Source organism: Panthera pardus, unplaced genomic scaffold (assembly GCF_024362965.1).
Source record: "Panthera pardus isolate Hobbes unplaced genomic scaffold, ASM2436296v1 HiC_scaffold_13, whole genome shotgun sequence".
Lineage (NCBI taxonomy): Eukaryota > Metazoa > Chordata > Mammalia > Carnivora > Felidae > Panthera > Panthera pardus.
The window spans coordinates 165,242,125-165,263,627 of NW_026526688.1; the positions used below are offsets into that span (position 1 = coordinate 165,242,125).

A 21,503-nucleotide genomic window follows, 5' to 3' on the forward strand; every position below is an offset into this window, starting at 1 on the left:
TCGGACGCTCAACCGACTGAGCCACCCAGGCGCCCCTGTGATTACAATTTTTGAAGGTGGGCAGATTAAGTTCAAGTCTTTCTTTGCTGCCCACTAGCTGTGTGAGTTTGATCTAGTTTTATTTATCTCCGTAAGACTAGGCCCCCCTCATCAATCAAAATACCTCCTTCAAAGGACGGCCGTGAGGATGAAGAGAGATAATGTGTGGAAAGCTCCTAGCCTGGTGCCTCCTAGTTGGTAAGTGCTCCACAAATGATGGTCATTTTACAGCTGTTACTATCCCATGGTCCTTCCTATACTTTCTAGCATCTAGCAATGTCTGTGACAGTATCTACAGTGGGTCTGGCCTTATGAGTAAGAGGAGATCAACATTATGCATCAAAACCTATCTCCCTCTCCTGCTATAGACTAATAATAAAACAACAACAAAAATGACAAGAACAATAAAACCCGCTTTCTATGACAGTTGGGTCCTCACATTCCTCACTATTAGAAAGAGTTGTTGGATTCATCTGAGATCCTCTTCTACCTATACTCAGCAGGTAGCATATAACCAGTAAAGAAACACTATCCTAGGATTGGTGTTCAGAGAGTATTTACCAGTTTCCGCTCTCCATTGACTTTATTTGTTTATGCAAATCCCAGGACCTTGACTCTAGATATCCTACTGGGATTTCCATTATCTCTCCTTTTTCTCTTGCCTCTAAAGTTTCCTGGAATGTGGAGTGCGAGAGTACCTTAAATTCCTTTGGCTAGTCCATGCCTTCAAACATTTGGTATCACTTTGTAATTGACAAAGTACTTTTCTTTAAAAAAATTACATAATCCTTCTATACAAAGTAATGTATAATCATATTTTAATGAATTTGAAAGATTCAAATTTAGTAATATTTTCTTTCTAGCTTAATCCATAGGAGGTACAACACTGGACATTTTCCATAAATACTCTGAATGCCAAAGAAGTCAGGTATGTCTTCTTAGGGGGAAAATTCTTAGATAGCATCCTACCACATCTCCTGTCTGAATCTTGCTTGTTTTCATTAACAGTACATCTTGGATTTGGTCCCATGTGGTAAATAAGCTGTCTTAAAAAATTTACTACAATAGGTTCAGTTATATGGAAATATCATAATTTATTTTTCCAATCACACTTCAGTGGACATTTACATTGTTTTCTTTTTTTTTACTTTTATAAATGAAGATGCTCTGAATATACTGGTATACTCTACTATGGCTAACTGTATGTTGGTCATTTCTAGAAAGAGAATTATTAGAAAGAATGGTATGTATATTTGAAATTTTGCCACATTGCTCTTCATAGAGGTTGTGCCAACTTATACTCCCATCAACAGTGTGTTTAAATTTGACAAGGTATTTCACAAACCTATGTGTTTTGTGGCTTCTAAGATGAGTTATTGTTTTGGTCATTTGTGTTAACCTAACAGAACCTTCTTCTTAAAAACATTATTAGGAAAAATACTGGCCATTTCCAATTTCTCTTTGGTTTTCCTTATGAAAAATTACAGTTTACTGAGGTGAACATTTGCATATTCCCTTTGAAACCTTCCTTAGGGTGTTGGTCAATTTAATCAGATTTATTTGAGCATTAAGCAGGGGCAAAAAGAATTTTAAAATTCAATTAAAAAAAACTTCTTCAAAGTATTTTACAAAAAAATATGAAGACTAGTTGTATTCCAGAATTTAGCATATAAAAGGATTTTACTACATTCCTTATTACTTCCCACTCCCATTAGCATATGAATTAATTTTTTCACTTAATAATATATCATGAAGATCTTTTGTTGCCTGAAAAGATAATTCCACAACATTATTTTTATGGCCTGTGTAGTGTCTCAAACGCCCCCAATAAGGCAGCACAATGAATATTTTAAAATGCTTTAAAAATCATCTATCTACATTACTGTATTCTTGTTTAACAGCTGTTTATGAATTAAAAATTCAGGAGGATGTGAACATTCCTTAGAAATTACTAGTGTGGCCAGCCCTCTGATCCTATGACTTTATCTGGTAATTCTCAACCTGAGATAACTCTTCCATACAGGAGACATTTGGCAATATCTGGAGATGTTTTTGATCATCAGTCTGGGGGGTAGAAGCTTGATAGCAGCATCTAGTGGGTGGAGGCCAGCGATGCTGTTAAACATCCTACAATGCCCAGGATGCTGGTCACCAAGAGAGAATTATCTGTCCCCAAATGTCAGTAGTGCCAAGGTTGAGTGACCCTGCCACAATGGTGGTTTTCAAACATTTTTCCTCTGAGGATATCTTTAATAAAGTGAAATCTACAGAACTTCAGCATATAAAATGCAAATGAAATGAAAGCTATATATATTTTGTTAATATGAAATTCTCTTATAAATTAACATGTTGACATCTATTTTAATAAGCATAGAAATTTGAAAGCAGGGGTTATGATTAGAATTATGGTCTTAAATCTCTCAGCACCAATTATTTTTGTCTTGTGTTTTATTTGTATAATATCAAAAAGTCCTAGTAAGTAAGGAAACACTTGCTTCTAAAATCATACATGACTGGCCATGGGCTACCTTGAACTGGCAGGGGGATCCCCCAGGTGATCAAGTAACCTCCTCTATAGTCAATCACACCTTTGCAAATGGTTCAGATACACCCCTAGGTGGATGGACTCTAGTTGGTGTTTAATGATGGATTAAAGGGAAGCTTTATTTGGTGCTTCATGCTCTGCATAAGTTAATCTGGCAACAAAAGTTAATACTATGATGGTCTTGAATGCATTAAAATGTGGCATAAGACACATTGCAATGCACATGCTTATTATAGTATAAAATAGTTATAATTTTTAAACTCAAATTAAAATAAAATATTTGTGGAGCTATTGAAAAACTTTAGGGATATTTGAGAGCATCATTTGAGTGTTGGTCAGCATATCTCATTTAATTGACCTCATTTTCAGAAATGTGTCATCTAGTAAGCAAACCACATCATCTCAGAGTAAGGACATGCACTGAAAGCTTATGCTGAACCACTGATTCACATATTGTGAGGCTCTGGAATTTTTACAAAGCAATTTGAAAAACCAGCAAAGCACCGTCTATAAATGATTAACAAATGCTTCGAATGTATGGGTCCTAGAATTGTGAGTGTTAAAAAAAAATCTTTGTAAAGCATAACTACATTTACTGCTACTATTTGTTATGATCAATTCATTCAGCAATCAACAGATATAATTTTTTTTAACGTGTATTTATTTTTGAGACAGAGAGAGACAGAGCATGAACGGGGGAGGGTCAGAGAGAGAGAGGGAGACACAGAATCTGAAACAGGCTCCAGGTTCTGAGCTGTCAGCACAGAGCCCGACGCGGGGCTTGAACTCACGAACCGCGAGATCATGACCTGAGCCGAAGTCAGACGCTTAACCGACTGAGCCACCCAGGCACCCCCCAACAGATATAATTTAATTGATAATCACCTTGGGAAACTATACATCACATCAGAGGCTTACCCATGACCTGATGATTTTTCAACTAGTATCACCTGGACCAGTTTACTTTTGCCTCAAGTACCATTATGAACCCAAGCAGAGTTAAGTAATCACAACTCAGAAAGGGAAAGAATCAGGGCAGCTCCAGGAATCTGAGCTGTGAAAAGTGCCTGACTTTCTCTGAGGAAGACGGACATTAGTGAAATAACTTCCTTCTTGGGATCTCTCTGTTCCAAATTTCAACTTCTCAAGAGGATCTCATTGGCTCCACTTGGGTTAGGTGCCAAATCTTCCAAAATTATTTTGTAAGAGCAAGAAGGAAAGTTGCACTCATACAAATATTGTCACTGCCCCCCCCCCCAAGGGTCTCTTATCTAAGAAGGGAGGAATCATTGAGGCTCAGACAGGGACCTCTATGCAAGCAGTTACTCATAAATTTAGGTTGTGATCTGTAGAAATGTATGCAACCGAGTGTTGGTCTCCGCTAACTTAAGGGTTTGGCATTTCCAGATTTTGTAATACTTATGGCTAAGTGAGCTGAGGCTGAGTGCCCTTAGCCCTTTGTAAGAAAAAAATTGCTGAGCAAGAATTCCCAGGATCATCAATAAAAAGAGAGATGTCCCTGGGCAGATTTCTGCTCAGCCGTTCTGTCTTCTGGGTGCAAAGCAGCAATGAGAGTCTCTAAGAATGACTGCTCCCTATGTTTCCATTTGTTCACTTTGCTGAATGTAATTGCTCAGTAGTGGTTAGTCACCTCCACAAGTGATTAACACGTCCACACGGAAGTGGACTCACACTGTGGCTCAAGCAGCCTGATAGTCTAAATCTTCCATGGAATCAAAGGTGTCAAAGATCACGAAACTGGATGGGTTGAGGGCTTCAACATTGAAGTGGTTTTTTGAATTTTGTTTTTCACTTTTAACACCCAGGTTATTCATTCTGAATATGTGAAAACATTATTATTCCTTGATAGTAAATGAAAGTACAATAGAGTAGAACCAGCTAAACGTAAAAGCATCAACTTTTTCTGAACACAGACTTCCCAGAGGTACAGTCATGACAGCTTAACATTTACCTGTCTTTTTTCAAAGACATTTGGAGTGGCTTACATTATAATCCAATTTATTGACATTTTGAAGGTTAGGTCAGAACACTATAACAGGCTGTTAGTTAGAAACTATGGTCCCATGAGACTTTAGAGTGAATGGAAATCACGTTGCTGTAGTATTCATTTATTAAGGTGTATACTGCATGGTCACTGACCTTAAGAGTCACTGTAATTGCAAATCATGTATATTTGATATCTAAGAGCTGTATGGCTCTCATTGCTGACAAAACACAACCCAGTAAGTCCTGGCCTATAAATACGTTAAAATCCAGTCATACACACACACACACACACACACACACACACACAAGTGCCCACGTATACATATGAAGAGGGCACTTCTGCAAATAACAAATCAATGAACAAATTGTACATATGTACATATGATTGAGATTTTCCTGTAATCTTCAGTTCTATAGGGATGAGCTCCCAAGTTTTGAGTGTGATCTCTGTAGAGCAAAATTCTACTATTTAATAGATTCTACATGAAAAAAAAATATGAGGAAAGAGAGGGAAAAGGCAGCCTGAAAATGCTAAGTCTAAATGGTGGCCCTTAGGGTGTCTGGATGGCTCAGTGGGTTTAGTGTCCAACTCTTGATTTCAGCTCAGGTCATGATTCCAGGGATTGAGTCCTGTATCAGGCTCTGGGCTCTTTCTCTCTCTCTTTCTGCCCCTCCCTTGCTCACACTCTCTTTCTTTCTCCCACAAAGGAAAAAAAAATTCAGCCTTAAGATTGGTGAGATTGGTGGTGAGTAGCAGATATAAGGTTGATATCACTATCACTTAGTGAAGCTGGTTTGAGGAATGGTCTTTGTGATCTCTGGGCTACACCTTAATCCATGTTAGGTATATCACCCGAAGAAACTGATGAGGGAAGATGGGTGGGTTAGTCTGAGTCATGACCAGGTAGTATATAGATTTGTTTCCTTGGCTAACACTGAGTGGTGAAAAGAATATGTATTATCTTCACAGCTGGCACCAAGTTTTATTTTAGATAGACTACCATGTTTAAGAAAATGCTTTGGTATTTGAAAATGAAATTCTGAGGGTGTGAGATATGAATGGTGAGAAAATAAAAAGAGATAAACTGCTATGTGAGATTTAAGAGTAATTTAAGCATGGGGAAGAAAAATGATGGAGTAGCAAAATTTTAAAAAACAGTTATGTTTAATATTCAATTAAAACAGTTTTGCATTACCGTGATAATTTTTCTCTATTTACCTAAACCAATACTAACACACACACACACACACACACACACACACACACACACAAACACAGTAAAGCTTTATGTAAATGTTTTATTTTTATTCTTGGAAAGGGGCTGAATTCATATCTTGACAGCATTCATGGAACAGTACTCTATAAATTGAACCAATTCAGTGAGAGCCAAGATTCCAAGCCCTAGATGTTCAAATCGTGTAAAACCCTTTGAGAAGATTCAGCAATCCTGGGAAGGCACTGGACTCCCACAAATAATAGATTGTAGACTTAAGCTACTCTTACCTAGATCAAGGGGCGGGCTGATCTTAGCTAATATTATGCTGGAATCTTACATAATGGACACTGTGCTAAGCATCACGCATACTGTATTCGTTTCTGATGCATACTCTATTATTTCCTCGTTACCAAACATTTAGTGGCTTAAAACAACAACAGATTTATTATTTTACAATTCTGGAGGTCAGAAGTCTTAAAATCAAGGTTTCAGCAGGGCTTTGTTCCTTCTAGAGGCTTTAGAGGAGGACCATTTTCTTGTCTTTTTCAGCTTCTAGAGGCTGCTTACACTCCTTGCCTGATGACACCTTCCTCCATCTTCAAAGACCATCATTCCAACATCTGCTTCTAGCTTCACATCCCCTCACCCTCTAACTCTCCTGCCTTCCTTTTATAAGAACCCTTCTGTGGATTACACTGTGCCCATCCGGATAATCCAGAATAATGTCATCTCAAACCCTTAAATTAATCACACCAGCAAAGTCTCCTTGACTCGTAAGGTAACATATTCACAGGTTCTGAGAATTAGGACATGGCCATCTTTGGAGAGCCATTATTTTGACTACAACACATGCATTATTTGATTTATTATTTACAATTGTCTTATTATGTTGATGTAATTCTTATGCTATTTTCAGAGATAAAGAAATGGATACCTGATGGAGTTAAGAAGTAATTCCAAGTTTGCATGATCTAAATTGTAACAGTGGGATTCACATTCAGATATGCCAGACTTAAGACCTGAGGTTTATTTTCTCTTTAGTTACTATATTCAGGGCAGATAAGTCTAAGCAGAAAACTATTGGTTCAGTGTAGGAATTATTTATTTCTTTTATAGGCAGTAAGATAAGTGTAAAAAAATATTAAGATCTGATCTTACCGTATATATGTAGTATTCATTAATTATCAGTAATTCAAGACATACTTTACCAATCAATGAGTATAAAAATGAAAGAGGATGCACAGGAATCAGGCAATCCTGTGAGCATTGAGGCTATAGCAGTTAAAAATATCCAGCTACACTTTCATCCTGTCATAATTTTTTTTTATTTTTGCAGGGTTGTTTTTAGTATACTGTCAGGTCTCAGAAGATAGAAGATAGAGCCAGTCAATTGGTTTCACAAAATAGCCATGTATGGTATGCTCACTTCTCATTTGGGTAAGCCATCTTCACCATTTTTCTAGAAATCCGAATAACTTACATCAGAGAAATGTTTATATTATCAAGAAAGCATGAAAATCATTCACAAGGAATAGAGCTCAATCCTATGCTTATTTTGTTGGTGGCCATTTGGACAAAAGATGCTTTAACCTGGATTTTTGACGTTCCAAGAATGGAGGTGTTATGGAAGCGGATGTGGTGTGAAACAAGGAAAGAGAAGGGGGTTATTATACGCGCATACAAGTTCAGTGATTGATACATAGTAGTCACTCAATTAACTCTAGCTATTACTTTTAAACTATATGCTTCTAAATAAATAAATAAATAAATACATGTAAGTTTACTGATACAAAAATATTGTATGAGTAATGTGTGGTCATAATAAAACATCTGGGAAATATAGAAAAATACAGATAAAAGAATGCAAATGACCTATAATCTTATTACCACAATCTTATTAATTTCCTTTCTTCTAAGTATATTGTTTAGCAAAGTGAAATTACACTGTATTTAAAAATTTCATTTGCGGGGCGCCTGGGTGGCTCAGTCGGTTAAGTGTCCGACTTCGGCTCAGGTCACGATCTCGCGGTCCGTGAGTTCGAGCCCCGCGTCGGGCTCTGTGCTGACAGCTCAGAGCCAGGAGCCTGTTTCCGATTCTGTGTCTCCCTCTCTCTCTGACCCTCCCCCGTTCATGCTCTGTCTCCCTCTGTCTCAAAAATAAATAAATGTTAAAAAAAAAAATTTCATTTGCTGTTTTTGGTTAACCTAAAGGTAAGAATTTTCATAATACATTTATAGTCTTCATGAACACATTTTTAATGCATATTCAAGATTTTGAAATGTAGATATCTTGTTATAGTACTTAACCATTCCTCTTGGATGACATCATTAAGTACTCTTTGGTTACATTTTTAAAAATCCACACTAATTAAATAGCATTCTCATTGTTACTTCTACATTTTTACTTTTTATTTTTTGATTCCAGGTTTTTGCTTTCTTTTCTCCCTTTGTTTTTTACTTTTACTGCTGAATGTTAACGACACTTTTCTCAGTGCAATCCCAAGCAGTTGTTTTTTGGTAATTAGCTATATACCAAATGTTGTGTAAATGGGTTCATTTTTATTCATTTCTGTTGGGCCAGGGTGATTCATGAACCATTTTGTGAATATGAAAAGCTGTTCATAAATCAGAGAGTCTTAGGGCAGGGGAGAAAAAAAAAAGGTAAAAATAGGGCAATAGTGATTAATAGACCCTTGCCAAGGATGCTATGCCGACCTCAGTCTTCTTTTACTTTAGGTATCTGGCTGAGTTTAAGTCAGACTGTTTTTCCCAATTATATCACTATATGCATATAACTGTGAAGTGTAAGAGCATCTTTTAAATTTCTATTATATTTAGTATTCCTCAGCAACAATTATCTGACATCTGTGTTAAGGTGTTGAAAAAATATGGCTACCTCCCCCAAATCAGAGCATTTTTATTATCATTTTGATCATCAGGAAGTTCTGTGGTGGACAAACTGTGAAGAATTAAGATGATAACGAGCCCTTAAACAATGAGAAGGAACTTAAAAATTGAAGTCAAAGTCAGATGTTTACCTTGACTGGAATGCCATGACTTGGTAATCAGAAAGTGCACGTTAGTTAAACAAGGAGTCAGACAGAATTAGGAGGTAAAGCAAAGTTATAGATCTTCTTTTACAATTATTAATTTTTTGACTTATTTGCAAATCTGCTCTGTCACTTTGCCTCATGATGATTTCTACCAAAACAAAGGACTCAGACATTTACTGAAAGGTAATCCGAGTAATCTTGAAATGGTATTCCTGAAGGAGTGAAAGAAAGTTCAGGAGTGATAAAGCATTAAAATACTGCAGTGTCCTAGGACAATGGCTTTCTGTTGAAAAAAATACAAAAAAAAGCAAAACCAAAAATGAATATAAATAAGACAGGAGTGTAAATTATGAAAAGTTTACAGCTCCCTATCTCAAAAGAAAAGCAGGGCTTGGGACACCATTCTTTTCCTTTTTAAATACATAATACATTTTCTAAAATATTCCGAAGTTAGTGGGTAACTATTACTTCTACCATGACAACTATAAACATTATGGTTATTTAGTTTTATCCCCCCACCACCCCCGCAATGTCCTTGGGCTTTTTGCATTCTTGTAAAACCATGTTTAGAATTCCCTTTTCTTCCCTTCAATCTTAATATTACAAACATTTTCCTCCTTGGCATCAGGACTGCAAATTTTTCATTAGGAAACAATACACTTTATGTTGGACATTTAGGTGGTTTTTAATCTAGTGAGTTTAAAATAAAGCTAAAATAAACACATGAATATATGGCTTTTCCAGATTTTGAATTATTTCTTTGGGATAGAGATACAGTAAGTAGGATTACTCTATCCAAAGATATGAAAATTTTTATGGCTTCTCATAATATATACGGTCAAAATACTTTCTTAAAGAATTGTCCTAAGTTGTAGTGCAAGAAAGTATCAATTTCCCTATACTACTGCTCAAATGGATATCGTATTCTTTTTGTTAACAGATGAAAAGTGGTACTTTAAATTTTATCTTAATTTTTTGATTACTAGCACAGTAAAATCTTTTTATATTTATTTAAAGATGTATTTGGACACATTCTTTCTTTGAAACTAAAGTCATTAGTGTTATAGAAATTTGTGATTTAAAGAAGACCAATAATGGAATTTTACCAAATATCAAGCAGGAGTGAACAATCTGCTTATAGAGTGACTTCACTGCTGTCTTGTTCAATTAACTAGATGAAAAAATATATGTGGAACTTAATATCTTTGTTGACATGTATTTTTATGGTTTTACTATGCACAGTTTTTGAGGGGCAAATGTAAATTATAGAAATAAAAATCTCAAATAAAGCCATGCTGCTTTTGTTGGTTCATAATGAACACCATGAAAATTAAGCTAATCGATTCTTAAGTTCCACATATGAGGGAAATCATATGGTATTGTCTTTTGCTGACTGGCCTATTTCGCTTAGCATAGTACTTTCTAGCTCTATCCATGTCTGACGAACATGGTAAGAGAAAAAAAAAAGGGAGGAAAACCAAGAAACAGACTCTAAATTATAGAGAACAAACTGATGGTTACCAGAGGGAAGGTGGGTGAGGGGGGTATGGGTTAAATAGGTGATGGAGGTGAAGGAAGTCACTTACTGTGATGAGCACTGGGTATTGCATGGAAGTGTTGAATCACTCAATTCTACACCTGAAACTAATATTACACTGTTTATTAACTAACTGAAATTTAAATAAAAACGTGAAAAACAAAATAAGCTAATTGAGAGGTGATTGTATATTCTAAAAGACAAAAATAGAAAGACGATTTAATGTTTCCAAGTTAATGATGAAGCATTCCAGATAGTGCAATCATAAAATATAATAAATAAAATAATATTATTTGTGTCCCTGTGCTTCTTTATTTTTTTAAATTTCTTTTAATGCTTATTTATTTTTGGGACTGAGAGAGACAGAGCATGAATGGGGGAGGGGCAGAGAGAGAGGGAAACACAGAATCAGAAGCAGGCTCCAGGCTCTGAGCCATCAGCCCAGAGCCCGACGCGGGGCTCGAACTCACGGACCGTGAGATCGTGACCTGAGCTGAAGTCGGACGCTTAACCGACTGAGCCACCCAGGCGCTCCTATGTCCCTGTGCTTCTATAAGCATAAATTCCCAAAATGGAACTATAGAATAAAATAAGGTTTCTTTCTTTTTAATTTTATTGTGAGTACAATGTTAAAGAGTTAAATTCTGGAGAGTTTAGTAAGACCCAGTCATTCTGCTTTTAGATGTCTACTCATTTGCACACAAGAGAACAAAAGTAGGGATGTTTATCAAGGACTCCGTGTAATAGCAAAAACAGGTAAACACCAAAACTGTCCGGCAAAGCAAAATGGATACACAACTCAGGTGTCTATGCTGAGAGCAGTTGATGAATGAACTAGATCTACATGTATAAACATGGGTATATGTCACATAATGTGAAACCAGAACAGGTGCCTACAAAAAGGTACGTATGCAATGGAATATTATTCAGCCAAAGAAAGGAGTGAAATCTTGCCATTTGTAATGACATGGATGGAGAGTGTTATGTTAAGCCAAATAAGTCAGTCAGAAAAAGACAAATACCATATGATTTCACTCATATGTGGAATTTAAGAAACAAAATAAATGAACATAGGGGGAAAAAAAGAGAGGGGGGTGGAAACCAAGAAACGGACTCTGGTGGTTATCCGAAAGGAGGTGGGTGGGGGATGGGCTAAATAGGTGATGGGGACTAAGGGGTGCATGTGTTGTAATTGGCACCAAGTATTGTATGGGAGGGTCGAATCACTATATTGTATACCTGAAACTAATATTATACTGTAGGTCAACCAACTAGAATTTCAATAAAAACTTAAAATATGATTTTTCAAGAACAAATTATATGCCTTAGGAAATCACATGTGTGTACATATGTAGTAAAATTAAAAAATGTATACCTTGGATTAATAAATAGCAATTTTGGCATAGTAGGGTCTCAGCAGGGAGAGGTAGGGGAAGGAGGAGATAGGATGGGATGGAGATGGTCTTGTAGCAATCTCTGAAAGTTTGCCTACCCTTCCTCCATCTTTTCTCCTCTCCCTTCTTCCTTCCTCCCCCCCTCCCCTCCCTTTCCCTCCTTTGTCTATATACCTGAACAGATAAATCTTCAAATAACCCACTTATGCTCTTATTTTAAATGTTATTTTGAACTAGCTATGGCCACCTTCTTCTCCCTATCCTAGAATTACCATTAAAAAAGTAAAGGAACACAAAGTTTACCTTTCCCTCAACATTCTCTATACCTAACTGGCATTTAGTAGTGAATGATGATTATAATCTGAAATGAGTCCTTTCATTTAAGAGATCTATCAACTTGTACAGATTTCCTCGTGTATATATACATGAAATATATATATATATACATGAAATATATATATATATGTATATATACATGTATATACATGAAACATATATATACATGAAATATATATATATACATGAAATATATATATATATATATATTTCTTCAAATTTTCATCACAATTTGCAATTATATGTCTGTTGGTTTGATTACTTGTTTTTTGTGTGTAGCTGCTTGAATAGATAGATGGTAAGTGCCACAAGAGAACTCACCTCTTAATGATTCGTTTACCAGTGTCCAGCCCAGTGTCTGGCACAGAATTGAGGGGTAAATTAATGGAATTAATATGTAACTTCAGGAAACACGCAAATCATTGCTTCTCTAGAGAAGAGGGAAAAAGACCACCATGCTGTCTTTATTAAAAGGCTGCACCAATACAGATTTGGTATACCTTGGAATACAGATTTAAAATGAAGATCCATTTCCCCTCTACCGGTTCAATTTCTTATTGAAAAATCATTTGGGTGCCTTTGCTAAGTAAACATCCAGAGGCTGTTGTCAGTTGGATAATTTCTAGGGCCACGAAGCTGCTTTGATGTATCCTTAAATTGAACCCCGTATCATAGGATGTCTCATTTGTTAGGGTTTTTAGAGGTCATGTGAGCAAAGAGTGGCCATAACATTAGTATTTGCATTAAATAGTCCAAACATAAACATAGGTTCCCATAAGCCCCCTTCCCTTGCTACTAAGAGAACTTATGCACACTAGGGCCTCAACAAAAAGTTGGATTTCTTTCTAGGCACAGCATAGGGACTGTCGTTATTAAATGGCTGAATGGAAGGGGACTTCCGTGGTTAATCTGTGTTAGATTTCTCTCTTGTGATTGGTGAGTGGATTAGGGGCTGGACTTTTCTATGTGAAAAGGAAGAATTTACTTGGCATGAGAAGGTTTTTGCTTTTAATCATTAAAATATTAATTTTTCATCTGTTTCATTAGAATGCCAACTTCCTAGGCAATTAATAATTAGTAAGTTTTGTTGTCTGGCTTATTTTTCAATTTAAAAACTGAAGAAAAATGAAGGAATATTTGGACAATCTAGAAGTGAAGTGTACATGGACATAAAGAAAGAAACTTAAAAATATTTTGTAACAAGAACTAACATGATGTTATTCTTATGTATGTAAATTATGTATAAATAGCATATCTGTAATTCTACTACCATCATTATTCTCCATTGAATACTGGCAATGCACATTTTACTATGTTTCTATCTATTTACACTGGAATCCTTAATTATTAGTTATACCTAGAGAAGGCTGTGATTAATTTCTTAAAGCACAAGTGCAGTCAAATTACATAATTCACAGAAGTACTTTTTCAGAGTTATCCTTTCTTTTATTTTTTTAACACTTATTTATTTTTGAGGTGGGAGACGGGCAGAGAGAGGGAGACATAGGATCCCAAGTAGGCTCCGTGCTGTGAGCACAGAGTCCCATGTGGGGCTTGAACTTATGAACTGTGAGATCATGACCTGAGCCAAAATCTACAGTCAGCTGCTTAATCAACTGAGACATCCAGGTGCCCTGCAGAGTAGTCCTTCCTTTAAAAAAAAAATTTTTTTAATGTTTATTTTTGAGAGAGTGAGAGAGACAGAGCTACAGAGCGTGAGAAGGGGAGGGGCAGAGAGAGAGAGAGAGAGAGACACAGGATCTGAAGCAGGTTCCAGGCTCTGAGCCATCAGCACAGAGCCTGACGCAGGGCTCGAACCCATGAACCATGACATCATGACCTGAGTCAAAGCTGGGCGCTCAACCGACTGAGCCACCCAGGCGCCCCAGTAGTCCTTCTTTTTTAAACAAAGGAAGTATTAGTTGCTGGAAATTCAGAGTAAATAAATGTACATTTCTTCTAGTATACCGTCTCTCACCACCACCCCTCAAACTAAAAAATTAAAAAACCCCAAAACCTCTAAATATACTGGACTCAAAAAGGATACCTGCTTACATATACGGATTTTGAAGTCAAAATATTTTCTCCTAAACAAGGGAAATTATACATATAGCTTTGCTTATGTTACATTAAACATAAAGAGATTTCTCTCACCATTAACCCCAAGAGTAATAAGATTCATTAATATCATTTTTAGGTTTATGGAAACCTGAATGTTCCAGTGAAGCCTGATAACTAATTACTGTGACAAAAGACTGTTTTAGTACCTTTATTGTTTAAATGGTTCAGTCCTATAGTCGAACAACTGCCTAAATTAGAACTACATTTTAGTAGAGATCATTAGCCTGCTAGGTAAATTCAAAACGCTGTACCCAATAAATCTTATTCTTAAACTGTACGCTCAACATAGAACTAGAACTCATGACCCTGAGACCAAGAGTCGCATGCCTTTTGGACTGAGCCAGCCAGGTGCGTCACCAATAAATCGTTCTTAAATTATAATTACTTATTAAGAAAATATTTCACAATAAACATATAGAACCTAATTTTGAATATTCCACATATGTAATAATTTGAGTTTAAATAGCCTGATGCCTCATAGTAAAGGAGTCTTGAGTTTTACATATTTTAAAATATTTGAATGTAGTTTATTAGTTTAGTATTTATGAACCTTGGGCTAATAATTGCCAATAATATTATAATAAATGGTACATTGGAAATATTCATATATAAAACATTTAGGACTTATATAATATTATATATAATAATATAATATTATTAATCCTATAATTAATAATATAGTGATATAATAGCAGAAAGTGTAATTAACATCTCCCCCTTAAGAATCATTTCTCAATATTTCAAATTCAAATCTTATACAAAGAAATTGCTTTATTTAATAGAGAAATTTACATGTTGTATTTAATACTGTGCATAGAAATATGAGAAGGAAAAGCAGTATGCACTTTGCTCATATTATCTCCCCAAATCTTCATAGTATCCCTCTATGTTGGGAATTGTTTTTGGGTCAGAAGAGAAAACTCTCTTGTTAGAGGAGGAAGTCATATGATGACCATAGTTTTGCATTTCTTTGTTGACTCTGGACCTGTGGCAAAAGCATATATCTGAATTTACAAACGTGTAAATTATGTGCATTTGTATATGTAATTCAAAAAGCCCTTTACCTCTTACTGTGTAGGGAAACTTATGAAAGATTTTTAAATGAATCAGAAAGATTATTAGATGTTTTGTCTAATGGTGAGGATTATCTCACTTTTCATTACCTAACAGCTATTTTGCAACTCTGTATGCTGTAGAGAAATAACAATGTGAAGAATTCTTATCCATTGAAGTGCAATGGTAATTAATAATTGCCTGGATAATTGGCTAATTTTGCCAGTTTGCATCTATCTGTAAATTCTTTTCAGTATGATATGTCTTTTCAGTATATTTTCTCCTTGGATTCCCCTTTGAACTACATGTAATATCTTACTAGTTCTCTCATTAATTGAGTTGTCGAAATGTTTGACACTTTTGTTTCATATTCTTATATGATTTTTTATTTTTGAAATTATTTTCCTTTAACAGTTTTGGAGGTAATCTATCAAGATGACCAGTGGATTTACCTAACAGAGCCAGGTAAAATGTGTTACCAGAAAAGTGTTATCTTATAGGTGACTTAAGCTCAGGTATGTATATTTCTTGACTCACAGGGGTGAAATATATATTTATTGATTCATTTTAAGGTGAAAACCAAATATTTAACTTTGCTGACTCTGATTCTCTTTTTATCCTCCATACTGGTTTTTTGTTTGTTTTTGTTTCTGGTTTGCTTACTGCCAGTTATGTTATTCCCTTGGTGATAGCAGCGATTGAGAATTTGGTTTCACAGTCTGACCTTTTAATGATTTCTGTAAATAGGTTAATGGATTATAGAGTTAGAGTTCTATACTCTGTTGGATGAGAGACACCAGAGAGTCTGGTTTATTAGCCTTTTTGTTTGTTTTATCTATTTGCCCATTTTGAGCTCAAGTTAATTAAGAATCTTGTGCCCAGTGCAATGGAAAGGAGTCTGGACCATGAATTTCTGTGTTTCTGTATTCCTTATTGACCTGTGGCAAATGTATAGATCTAAATTTATAATCATCTTTGTGTTTTTGTATGTATAATTCAGAAGGGCCTTTACCTTTTATTATAGGAAAGTATTAATAAATTAGATTATAAAGCTTTTAATATGTCCTGATTGGTTGATTTAAATAAGTGCTAATAAAAATCAAATATTCCTAAATTGCTAAAAAATAAGGAAAATGGTAATTTTAATATTTTAAATTTTAATATTTTAAATTTAATATTTTAAATTTTAATATTTTAAATTTAATATTTTAAATTTTAATATTTTAATATTTTAAATATATTCATTAAATATCTTTAAACGAAATATTTTCTTTAGTAAAAAGGCAAAAGATATATACTATCTGAAGATAAACCTGAGTATAAACAAAATATATTTTTATAGACACAAACACAGGGGTGCCTGAGTGACTCAGTAAGCTGAATGTCTGACTCATGATTTGGGCTCAGGTCAGGATCTCACGGTTGGAGAATTTGAGTCCTGCATCAGGCTCTGCACTGACAGTGTGGAGCCTACTTGAAATTCTCCCTCTCTTACTCTCTCTGCTTCTCCCACATGCTCTCTTTCTCTTTCTCAAAATAAATAAATCAACACTTTAAAAAAAAAAAAAAGAAGCAAGCACAGAAACATTTTAAGGATCTAAGTTCATCTAATTAAGATAAATCTTTGGTAAATGGATTTAGCTTAATAATTTCAGTTTAATATAAAACAGCTATGCCTTTTCTGCTTTATCAATATTAAGTAAAATGAAAGCATACATTTTTTTGTACTTTGGTTTGCTTTCCCTAAACTCATACAGGTTAACTGATCAAATATGCTAACATTCATGTTATATAATATTTAAGATTATGAAAAAAATGTAAATTTGTGTTCAAATAAATTGGATCATAATTCTGGCAAACTTTAACAGCAATTATGTTTTGTAACACGTAAGTATAAAGATAATTTTCATGATATCTGCTGTAAAGTCTTAGATATTAAATTAACTAATGGATAGTCATTACCAATAATTTCTAAGTAAGTAGAATACTTAAACATTGATTACTGAGCATAATTTTAAATTTATATACCTTTGCTTCTTACTTTTTTATGCTATGAACTGGCCATAGCTTTGAGGATGTTAATGATAGTGTTTATTTTCGCGACTTTAGAAAAATATTAAAAGGATGTGTATGTCTGCAAAAATTTGTGTTATGTGTGTTCATGAGCTCTGCTAGTCTGCTGAAATACTTATGTCAGATAGATAGTTTTCAATTTTCCATAGCCTAGTTTTTTTTTTTCAATAAAGTACATTAGTATTTATTTATTTATTTATTTATTCAATTAATAGAGATTTTATTTGGACCAATCTTTAATATAGCTGGATTATATACACTGAGAGCAGTTTTTTTTTTAATTTCTGTCTCTCTTTGTTCTCATTTTTATTTTTTTATTTTTTTTCAATATATGAAGTTTATTGTCAAATTGGTTTCCATGCAACACCCAGTGCTCATCCCAAAAGGTGTCCTCCTCAATACCCATCACCCACCCTCCCCTCCCTCCCACCCCCCATCAACCCTCAGTTTTTTCTCAGTTTTTAAGAGTCTCTTATGCTTTGAGTACATTAGTATTTTTTATTTTTTTATTTTTACTTTTTTAATTTTTTTAATTTTTTATTTTTTTCAATATATGAAATTTATTGTCAAATTGGTTTCCAGTATTTTTTTAAATAAAGTACTAGCTGAGACTATTCTGGGAGTAATAGTGGCAAAGAAATACACCTGTATTTGTGTCTTCACTATCCAAGAAAAAAAAAAAAAAGATAGTTTTAGCCTAAAGCCTTAAGTGATTCTCAAATATTTTGGTCTTCTGATACATTTATACTGTTAAATATCAATGTTTACCACATCTGAAATTAAAACTGAAAAACAATTTACTATATATTTATTGATTTATTTTAATAGAGCAATGATGAATGAATTTTAACATCTTTTTTTTAACGTTTATTTATTTTTGAGACAGAGAGAGACAGAGCATGAACGGGGGAGGGTCAGAGAGAGGGAGACACAGAATCTGAAACAGGCTCCAGGCTCTGAGCTGTCAGCACAGAGCCCGACACGGAGCTCAAACTCACAAACGGAGAGATCAGGACCTGAGCCGAAGTCTGTGGCTTAACCGACTGAGCCACTCAGGCACCCCAGCATCTTAATGTTATTATAAAAATAGTTCTGACTGCATAGACCCCCTGATAAAAAAGCATTGTATGAAAGTGAAGAGAATGTATGTTCCAAAATATGACAGAGAACACACTTGGGAAATGAATTTTATTGCCTTGAGTTATAATACCTGGGTCTGACACTAAGCTATGAAATGCATTAAAATTTTAGCAAAGTTTAACTAACGTACATGGGTTTGCTTATTGATTTACTGTAATGCCTTTTCCTCCAATGTGAAGATTATTCTTTATCTTCTATGTATATGGCTTCTTAGATAGCAAACATAATGTCTCCTCTTTTTCTGTGCTTTATATTTACTTTAATACATCCTTGATTATTTAAGAAAGAAAATAAAAACAAAGCTGGCACCCATGACCCAATCTTAATCAAACGTTCAAATCTCTGACAACTCTTTTGACTTGGTATTATTTTCTTTAAATTTTTAAAAAAACGTTTATTTATATTTGAGAAAGAGAGAGACACAGTGAGAGTGGGGGAGGGGCAGAGAGAGAGAGAGAGAGAGAAGGAGACACAGAGTCCAAAGTAGGCTCCAGGGTCTGAGCTGTCAGCACAGAACCCAACATGGGGCTTGAACCCACAAACTGTGAGACCAGACCTGTGCTGAAGTCAGATGCTTAACTGAGCCACCCAGGCTCCCTTGACCTACTATTCTGAAATCAGATCACATATATTTGCATCCATATCGACACCTACACCAACACCAACACCTTTACATCTATATCTATTGTACCTTTTACATGTAAAACTATCTCTTGGTTTTCCGAGACAGCCCTTGAAAACAATCACAAAGTACTTTGTAAGAATTGCATGTGAGGAGTTATCAAGAAGATATGCTCATTCTGCCCCAAGTAAATTTGTATAGGTAAAATGTTATTAATTTAAATATTTCAAGTAGTGTAGGCTTTATGAAAAGTCTCTGGAAACTTGTAAGTGCTCTTGTTTTCCATCACATATATGAACTTTAGGAAAAACACTGACTCTTACCAAGTAACTTTCTGTAGTTTTCCTATTTTATCAGAGTCCTGATTGTGCTTTACCTGGAGATATTAAGCACTAACAATAATACTATTTTCAGTCATAATTTCATTTATTATTTGAAGTGTTTACTTCCCCACAACCTCACTTCATGAATATTAATCCAGCAGCTTCTAGACAGTAAGGTCCTATTCTGGCCCCATGTGTGCTACTGAGACCTACTTCTCAGATAATACTGCAAAGTAGAGATAACAACGTTTCAGCATTTCCGACTGCTTTTGAAGACCATATACATCATTTGCTAGATTTTGCTAATCTCAGCACAGCTGAGTCCTAGTCTCTGGGCCCCATTCCCTTAAGAAGTAACATTACTTGATCTCATTCCCTAAGCTCCATTCCATGAAAACCATGCCTTGAGCGCCTTTCCCCTAGTCCCATTCTTGATCCCCATTTCCTGTGCCCTGTTCCCTGAGTCTCATTCCCTGATCACCATTCTCTGAGCCCCATTTCCTGAGTCCTGTTCCCTGAGTCCCATTCTCGTGTCCCGTTGCCTGAGTCTCATTCCTTGAGCCCCATTCCCTGAACCCTATTCCCTGAGCCCCATTCCCTGAGCCCAATTCTCTTTACCTCATTCCCTGAGCTCCATTCCCTGAGTGCCAGACCCTGAAGTTCCTTTCCCCGAGTCCCACCTCCTGGAGGCCATCAATATTCATTGTTATCTCATTTCTTCTTCTGGGTAGTACAAAACTATAAAATAACTTAAATGTAGGGCCCTACAAAAGTGCCAAGGCTAGAAATAATTGAGGCAGTGGTAGGGTCAGGTGTTTGGACAGTTTGTGTCTTGTTATGATTAAACTTACCAACCTTTTCTATATAGAGAGGTAATGAGGCTAGCAAACTGTAAGGTAGCACACTTGGACTTCCACTGCTTAGCTAGTATTCATCCAGAATTTTGACAGCTGAATCTATCCATTGATAGACTAAACTCCTAAAAATAAGGCATATACTGTTTTAGGCAGAGGCTAATCTACCTTAGTGAGCATGGATAAAAGAACAATAGATAAAGGAGTTCTGGGCGGTGAAATAATTTTCCCAGAATGCAGGCTGAAGGTTGAAAGCAGAATGTGTAGGTTGTTCACCTCTATTTGGTCTGTTATAATGCATGAGAAATCTCCCCCCACCTATCACAACAATATAGCAGCAGAGTCTTTGATTTGGGATTACCATTTTGGATTTGAATTATAACTATGATGTAATAAGACTGTTGTATGTCAGTTGGATCTTATTTCAGAGAGAGGACTTTTTTTGTCCTGAATGAGCTCATTTAAAATAATAGTTTCAAAACGAAAACAAACACTGGCAGAAATAAAGGCCCTCGACAATGTGGCATTTCTCCAGTTTTCACTCAGACAGAATGGGGAATTGAAAGGGTCTCTGCGGACTGATGGTGTCGGTTTCACATCATCACAGATGATAATGGATCCTCAGGGAAGAGTCAAAGAATTCCTCCATTGCAGATGTGCATGTCCCCTTAGCTCAGAAGATAAAAACTCAGCCAGAAAAAAAAAAAAAAAAATTTCTGGTGTTGATTCCTTCACTCACTCATTTACTCATTCATATTTATCGATCCTTTCTATGCAAGGTACTGTGTTTGTGCATGTGAAACAAAAACATGTAATATGTATATAAGTTGAATATAATATTAGAAATATGAGATATGGATGTAATCTTTGTGTAAGAATGTAAGCTCTAGGTAGTTTGCTCCTGTTCATAGCCAGCCTCCTTTAGTTATTGATGTTGGGCAAGTTACCTGACTTCTCTGTGACTCAGTTTTCTCCTTCCTAGGATTGAATAAAATAATACCTGTAAGCATTTAGAAAATTGCCTGGAGGGTCAAGGGTTCAATAATGCTTGGAATTATTATAATGATTTAATTGATTACTACAAGGAGCTTCCAAATCACTAAACATCTTAGTCATGGAACTACTACATTCCAAGAGCTTCCAGACTCTTGGAAAACATCACTGAGATAGAAGTTCTTTTGTTTTTAAT

General features: G+C 35.3%; 1 protein-coding gene across 1 annotated transcript in view; it reads right to left on the bottom strand.

The window, feature by feature from the left end:
- The window catches only part of GABRB1 (gamma-aminobutyric acid type A receptor subunit beta1), a 379,026-nt gene that overhangs the window by 104,772 nt on the left and 252,751 nt on the right, over positions 1–21,503 (bottom strand). The gene's annotated exons all lie outside the window — the stretch shown is intronic.